We start from the raw sequence: 8,460 nt of genomic DNA on the forward strand, positions 1-8,460 counted from the left end.
CTGCCGCTCGCCATCCTCGCCTGCTTCTGCCCCGTCTGGCCCGTCAACGTCGTGGCGCTCGTCTTCTCCATCATGGTGAGTGCCCCCGGCCCCGCAAACCGCCTCCTGCCCGGCCGGAGCAGCGGGGGCCCCGGGAAAGCCCCGTCCTCCCCGGCGGACCCTGGGAAACCCGCATCCTCCCCTTCGAGAGCAGCGGGGACCCTGGAAACCCGGTGTCCTCCACGTCAAGAACCTCGGGGATGCGGCCAAACCCGCATCCTCCCCGGCCAGAGCAGTGGGGACCCCGGGAAGCCCGTGTCATCCCCTTCACGAGTATCAGGGCCCCGGGCAAACCCATGTCCTCCCCACCCGGGGGTCAGTGCTGGGTTTCATGGCAGCGCGCTGGGCCAGGCTGCGTTTCCAAGCACCAACTGGGCGCTCCCGCGAGCCTGAGGGCTGAGGAAGCTGCTTTCCCGGGTGACAAGGGAGGTGCACAACGGGCACGCTCACGGGGAAGGGTCGGAGGAGGGGATGGCTCCGTTACTGCCCTGCCAGGCCCTAAGCTCCTCAGGGCAGGGGTCATGCACCTCCGCATCTTTGTACAGCACCCAGCAAGACAGGACTCGGTCCTGCCCAGGTCTCAGGGCGTCACCATAACGTGATGCTTGTTAAAAGCAGGAAGTTTTCCCCGCCCACGATGTCACCATCTCCCAGGACACGCTGCCCAATTCCCTCCCTGTGCCAGGGTGGCACTAGCACAGCTCCAGGGGTTTAGCTGGAGAGGTCTGCCCGAACCCCTGGAGCATCGGAGCTGGCCGCTTCCTTTCTCCTGGTACCCGCTCACTACTTTATAAGCGCTCGGGCAGACCTGGCTTACTGAGCCGGGCTTTGGGAAACCGTAGCCGATCCACACCGTAAGCATCTGCCACCAACACGCTGTGGGCTGCAGCATGCGCGTTTGGAGCCAGCTCGGCCCATAGCATCGCGTGGCCCCTTGTCTAATTCAGTGCAGTGCGCGCTCAGTCGCCGCTGCTCGTCTCCGAGATGTGTGCGCTGATCCCACGCGCGGGAACCTGCTACGCTGCGAACACCCCAGGGTCTCCAATTGCTGCTTCTTTCCAGCCGCCCATCCTGTCCTCCGCCCAGGGGCTCCAGCCCTTCGGAGAGGGGCGAGGGGCACATTTAGCTTTCAGACCCAATGTTCGCCCTCCCAGCGCGCCACTGCAGATCAGGAGAGCTAGCCGGGCCTCACAGCTGTGAATGAAGCATCACGCTGCCCTGGGGAGACCAGCCCCTATCATTCTCCCTCTGCTACAGAGCTCCCGCTCATCAAGCCTTTAATCCTGGCGTGTGCACGGCCCCCAGCTGGGAGGTACCTTCCTCATTTCCAGGTGGTGAAATGGAGAGGCAGAGAGAGAGTGATGTGCAGCAAGTCCGCGCTGGAGCTGGACTAGAAACCAAACGCCTAGCTTGGAGTGAGAGCCCACACCCCCTCCAGCCAGCGCCATTTATCTGGGAGCGGCTTGGAGGGATTTTACCGGCAGATAAATAACAAGCGGTAGCTGGAAAAGGCTCCCTTTAGCGGCCAAATGCAACCCAATAAATCGTCCCCTCCTAGTGCCCCAGCCAGTCTTGTGCCCACGCAGTGCCAGATGCAATCGGCTCCTCTGAACTCTCCTGATTGAGAGGCAATTCCCCCTTGCCTGCTCCCCACTAGATACTGCCACATGTTGGCAGAGAACACGTGTGGGCAGGGGACAATAACGCTTGCAGGCCTGCACCCCTCCTCGGACACACGCACCTCAGACTGCAGAGCCTCCCAGTCGGTCTCCGGTAAAGAGCCCCGCTGCTTCACAGGCCCTCCGGGCCCCTTTTGTGCCCAGCTCTGAGAGCCATGCAGCTCCAGGACGCTGCGTACAGCACAGAAGCGCGGCGCAGGGGCTTGCAAGCAGCCGTTCCCCAAAGACCTGGAGAGATGCAGTGTTAGGTGCTGCGGACCACCCCTCAGCAGAGCTGGGCCTCTGCTGTGAGGGGTTCTGCAGGCGCCAGCTGGCACATCTGGGCACGCGCGTTCAGCCACCCACATGGCCTCTCAGACCTGTCCGTGCAAAGGGCCAGCAGGTGCTCTTCGCTGCTCTGTTCGCCTCAACCTCACGGCTAAAGGGACAGCGTGTTAGACACCTCCGTGGCTTTCCAGCGGCTCGAGCAAGGTGCGATAGGATCACGCTTGGGTGCTTCGTAGGCGGAGAAGGATCTGGGCCAGCATCCCCAAGGAACTGAATGCAGCCTGTGCGCAAGCTGGCCCAGCTCCCCAGGGCATCAGCGGACATTTCGGCTGCTTCCCCAAGAAATGAGCTTAGTCCCTAGAGGCTAACGAGGCATGAACACCCAGCAATTAGTTCTGATCAAGCCTCTGAGCCTCGGGTGCCTGCTGGGCGGCTCTGAAGGTGGGCTGGAGATCGCAAAGGAGCTGGGCTCCCAGGGGGTTGCGGGGACCTGGGAATAGTCTCCCCAGCAGCCATGCTCTGCACATTGCTTACAGCCGGAGTGGGAGCCAGGAGGGCGTTTGCGCCATGTGCTGACTTCCCCGTAGTCACTGGGGGAACGCGCTTTCCTTTCCCCAGTCAATGCTTTTTGCACAGGAAGCCTTTTCCGGGCACTGAGCAGCGGCTGGGAAGAAAGCATCTGAATGCCTTTGCATTGAAAGTCTCATAAATCACCCTTCAGATGCTTGCACTCAGATGTTGGCAGGGCCCTGGGCCAGCGGAAAATTCATCTGCCCAAGCCCTGGGCTCCCTCCTTCCCTCCGCTCCAGTCTCCTGGAAGGGAGTCATTTGGGAGCTGGCTCTGCTAATGCTAAGGTGCATCTCACTCCACCCCCGCCTCTGCTTGCCCAAGAGCAGCCTCCGTGTTACGTCCCTGCTCTCGCCCGCCCTCCCGTCTCAGAGGGTGCAGTGGGGACGCACAAAGGCAGACAGAGCACAGCGGTGGGACGGCACCCCTCTTTCTGCTGGGATCCAGTGCGCACGAGGGGAGGCGCAGGCAGAGGAAGTGGGCAGAATCTCTGCGACAGCTCACTGACCAAAGAGCCCCTGAATATCCAGGCTGGGGCTACAAGCGAAGGCTGCTTGCAAGATGCAGAGCGAGATGCCACCGGGAAGGTTTAGGTCTCCTCCTTCCTTGGCTTCCCTAACCCCTTATCCTCCTGAGACTGCCTCAAAACAGAGACTAGGCTAGATGACCATCTCAGACCCCGCCAGCCCTCCATTTCCTGGACTCTTGGATTGTTTGCAAGCCCCTGATCATTTATTTTAATGCCGACTTCCTTGTTACAGCCTCTGAAATGCACTCTTACGGGCCCTTGAGTAACTTGGACATTTGCAAGCACTTCCCTTCGCTAAAAATGTCACTGTACAACAAAGGTGTTTTTTGTTGTTGTTCATTCACGACTCCTGCCATTAGCAAATTATAATCAGAGCTCTCCATTCCAATGAATAATAAATGGGCAGACATCAGCGCTTGCTAAACATTCCACGCAAAGGCTTGTGCTGCTTGCATAACAGAGGGCTTGACAGAAAAAGGTATCCAGAAGCTCTAGCAGTAGGTGTCAAATTCATTATTTGGTGTATTTCCGAGCAAAAAGGACAACGCTGAAAGCCTGTTTCAGCCCGCAAAGCTATTGCACTTGGGTTACAAACACCTGTGCCTTTAAAAAGCCCAAATGTTAACGAGCTGTCAGTGAACCCAGTCGGTCCCTGCACTCCCGTCCCTCGTACGAGGCCTACGTTTGTCACCTTCTGTTCTGTAATGGAGCTAGGCTGCCGGATGCACACACTTCGTTTCAGAGAGCGTCTCTTCTGTGCGCAGGGAAGCTTGTGAAGCAAACAAGGCCCCACGCTACATCAGGTTATGGCTGAGCTGGGGAAAGGCTGTACTGGGGGAGCAGAACACTTGTTGGGATAGACTGGAGATGGCCAGCCCAGCTGAGGGTCTGAAGTGCGTTGCTTGTGTGCTCTGTGCACCACCGTCGGTTGTGTTTCTAGCTGTATGAACTCCACGGTGTCGACATTAATGCGTGTATGGTGTGCTGCATTTGGCTTTTTAGTGACGGCCACATCTAGAGGTTGACGTTGCTAGTGATAAACCCACGTGGGAATGAGATTATATCAGCTAGTGCTGTTTGCTCCACTACCGCATGTATTTTAATAAGTGCCAGGTATGAACGGTGAGGGAAGTCGAATTCTGCACTCTGCTTCACCTCGCATTTTCCTCCTCAATGCCTTGTGCTTCACACCTCAAACTCTGCAACACAGCATTTAATTTTTGTGGTGCCAAGAGATTAAGATCTTGGCCCGGTAGATATATGGCCTTTCAGCATCCTGGCCACACAGAATGGTACACTCTGTCTTTCCCTGGCCAGCTCCCCAAGAGGGACAGTTTTTATACAGCCTAATTTCCAACTCCTGATCTGACTTTTTTTTTTTTCGCTGTCCAAAACCTCCCAGAAATCAATATGCTCCAAGTCCACGGTGAACGGTTTGTCCATGGGGGACAGGGAGGTTTCCGCTGAGATGGCCGGCTTCCCCCATGCCTATGGAGGGGCCCCTGCTCCTCCATCACACATGCACCCACGCTGACACACTGCACGCAGCTTAAACACAGCAACACTGCTGTGTTTAAGTCACTAATGAGACCTGGTGAGGGAGCGGTCTCCTGCTAGCCGTAGGGCACCACAGATGAGGCAGGTCTCCGTAAAGGCACGTCAGTGCGCTGCTCTTCAACGTAGGGCCTCTCTTCGCTTGGCCGGGGGTTGTCTCCACGGGGCCCCTGGGAGCCCCGTCAGGTCTCAGTGTGGTTTTCGCAGGAGTCCATCACAGAAACCACCAGGACGTCTGTCCTGAGTTGCCAAGGGGCAAGGATGGAAGGAAGGAGCCTGGAGACTCGTGGCTCCTGGCTGGCCTATCCCCGGCGGTGCTCCGAACCCATTGCAGGGCTAGTAATGGGGGATGCACACCCTCCCGCTGGCTTGTGCAGGGGGAAGTGTAGCCCTGGCCCTGCCTTTCTTCAGCCGGGGGCACAGAAACCATCGCTTCCTGACTCCCGGTGAACGGGTCCATGCGGTCGGTCTCAAGAAAGGCACTTCCACAGCTCTGCTTCCTGGCATGAGTGCTCAGCCCAAGGACCCAGGCCTGCCCCCATCTTGCTCTGGGCTCTGGCCGCGAGTCCCTGGGCTGCTATTACATCCAGAGACGAGGGCTTCCAGAGTTTGCTTCACCTTGTACTAATGAGCTCCAGCCTTTGGACTCCAGTTCGGTTGCTGATGCAGCAGGTGGACTTAACACTGGCAGGAGGCAGCCCCTACTCAGTCTCTAAGGGGCTCTTGGTGATCTCCATTCATCCTCAAACAATCCCACACAGCTGGGAGCAGGGGGGCTGGACATCATGATCTCACAAGGTCCCTTCCAGCCCTAAACTTCTGTGAATGTGTGTGCGAATCATTTCCAGGTGCCTCCCAGTGACTTCCCCCCGCTTCCCCTTTGCTCACCCCTGCCACATCTGGGGAGCCAATACGTTTGCTTACCAGGCAGGGCACAGCTTCCAGCAGGTTGCATTAAGAAATCAATAGAGCAGCAGGGAAAAGCAGAATGAAACCAGCAGCCAAGGAAAGACGCTGCAGAGCCAGTTCCTCGCTCCCTGCAGCCAGCACAAGAGGAAAGAAACCACTGCAGGTGGATTTTGTTCAGATCAGAGGCTGACAGCCTGGGATGTGGACGCAGGGTGGGAAGGCGCCAAAGTGCTCGGGCATACTCCCAGGTGAGCTGAAACCCAGCACTTAGTGGAAAAGCTGTAACTCGTGCACGTTTAAGATGCAGAGGGGCATGGCAGTCACGTAGCTGTCACGGGAACAAGCAGGGCTATGGAGACTCCAGGCTGCTGTGGTTCTTAGCGACCCTGGGCACTAGTTGCCATCCCCTCCCACCCACTCACACGGAGGAAAAAGCAGCAGCGTCAGCCCCGATATTCCAGGGCAGCTGGTTTCTGAAATGCTAACGAAGTCTCCCATTGCAAACAGGCCTCATACCATTGCCTGAGAGACCAGGGGCTTCCCCCTTCTCGCAGGTTAAGGGGCAGGACTGACCTAAAACGGCGGTGGAGCCAGGCCCGCAGTCCCTCACTAGTGCCTCTCTTTGTGTCTGTGCCTTTCCCCCAGTCAAGGAACAGCAGGCAGCAAGGGGACGTGGACGGGGCCTGGAGGCTGGGGCGCATGGCCAGGCTCATAAGCACAGTCTGCATCATCCTGGGAACCATCATCATTGTGCTCTACTTCTCGCTCAACTTTACAGGTAAGTCCCCCTCCCCTCTCACCCCAGCACGAACCCCAGGAAGCCCCCAGACCTGCCCTGCTCTGTAGCTCACCAAGGGGTCACCCAGCATGCTGGGAGCTCCCAGCCCTGGCTCTTCTAATGCATGCAGACAGCTGGTACCCTTGGCATCAAGGGAATTAGGCTCCTCTGTTCCTTGAAGGAGCAGCCTTGTCGTGTCTGCGTGGGAATGGCGTGTAGGTGTGTGGGATGAATCCCTTTGAGATCAGACTGGCGTGGAGGAGTGCTATGTGCCCATCTAGCCTGAACTCACCCTGTGCCATCAAGGGCTAGAAAGGCTCAGCATACTGCCCCGCAGGTGAGGTCTCCCAGGATCTGCTGGGACCCGTGCTGGCGGACTGAGGGATAAGAAGTGTCAAGTAGCAAGTCAAGTGGCTGAGAACATAGGACCTCCCATGTTTAGAAACCAGGCCTGCACAGTAGCTGTCCCCTCCCTTTCTAGCCACCTGAAAGGAAAGCCCAACGCTATGTTTGGAAGTAAGGTTTCGAAGGTGGATATGTACTGTAAAGTGATAGCAAACTGGCTGGAGCATTGGACTCGGAGGGTAGTAACCAATGGCTCAATGTCTCACTGGCAGCTGGTATCAAGTGGAGTGCCCCGGGGTCAGTCCTGGGGCAGGTTTTGTTCAATGTCTTCATCCACAGCCTCGAAGATGGGATGCAGTGCACGCTCAGCAAGTCTGCAGATGACACCAAGCTGGGGGGAGTAGTAGATACTCTGGAGGGTAGGGCTGGGATCAGAGTGACCTAGACAAATTGGAGGATTGGGCCAAAAGAAATCTCATGAGGTTCAGCAAGGAGAAGTGCAAAGTCCTGCACTTAGGACGGAGCAATCCCATGCACCGGTGCAGGCTGGGAGTGACAGGCTGGGCAGCAGCTTTGTGGAAAAGGACCTGGGGGGGACAGTGGACAATAAGCTGAACAGGAGCCAGCAGCGTGCCCTTGTTGCCAAGAAGGCTAATTGCATCCTGGGCTGCATTGGTAGGTGTGTTGCCTGTAGGTCAAGGGAAGTGATTATCCCTCTCCATTTGGCACTGGTGAGCCCACAACTGGAGTCCTGCATCCAGTGTTGGCCCCCCACTACAGAAAGGATGTGGACAAGTTGGAGAGAGTCCAGTGGAGGGCAATGAAAATGGTGGTGGGGGCTGGGGGACATGACTTGCAAGGAGAGGTGGAGGGAACTGGGCTGATTTAGTCTGCAGAAGTGAAAACTGAGGCAGGACTGAACAGCAGCCGTCAGCTGCCAAAGGGTGGTTGCAAAGAGGATGGAGCTGGACGGTTCTCCGTGGGGGCAGACGACAGGAGCAATGGGCTCAAGTTGCAGCCAGGGAGGTTTAGGTTGGATATTAGAGAAAACTCTCTCACTGGGAGAGTGGTGAAGCACTGGACCAGGCTCCCCAGAGAGGTGGAGGAGTCCCCATCCTTGGAGGTATTTAAGATCCGGGTAGACAAAGCCCTGGCTGGGATGATGTAGTTGGGGCTGGTCCTGCTCTGGGCAGGGGGTTGGACTGGATGAGACCTCCTGAGGTCCCCCCAACCCTTGTTTTCTGTGATTCTACGAAGTAACGTGAGGCCACTTCCCAGAAGAGACTGCAACCAGTTTGGAAGCAGGCAAGCTTGACTGGAGCAAACCTGCAGTAGTTCACACTGTAGAGCAGAGTCCAGAGGCAAGCTGCTCAGCCCAGGGCCAACGCACTCAGTACGCTTCAGCTCCATCAAAGACCCAGCAAGACTCAGGCTAGCTGAAAGAAGGAACCGGCCAAGACCATAGGGCAAATACACTAATTAGTGGAGGATGCTCTAAGACTCTCTTTCTTTTGCAGTTTTCAAGAAGAACTAGCATGCAGACGCCCTGACGAAGAAGGCACCTTTCCTTCAGGGGCTATTTGTAACCTCGCAGCAAAAATGCGACCGTTTCAAGGGCCGGCGCTAGGAAGTGTCTCTGTTGGAGCATCGTCTGAGGGAGTGCATGCATTTATTTCTCAGCCTCTTGGAAAATGATTTCACACTGAACAACTTGTGCGGCGCATACAGCAGCTTGACAAGGCCTGGGAGAGGTCTCCGATCCCAAGCAGAGTGGAGCAGAGGGAGATCCGCT

Source organism: Alligator sinensis, unplaced genomic scaffold (assembly GCF_000455745.1).
Source record: "Alligator sinensis unplaced genomic scaffold, ASM45574v1 scaffold1642_1, whole genome shotgun sequence".
NCBI classification, from domain to species: Eukaryota; Metazoa; Chordata; order Crocodylia; family Alligatoridae; genus Alligator; species Alligator sinensis.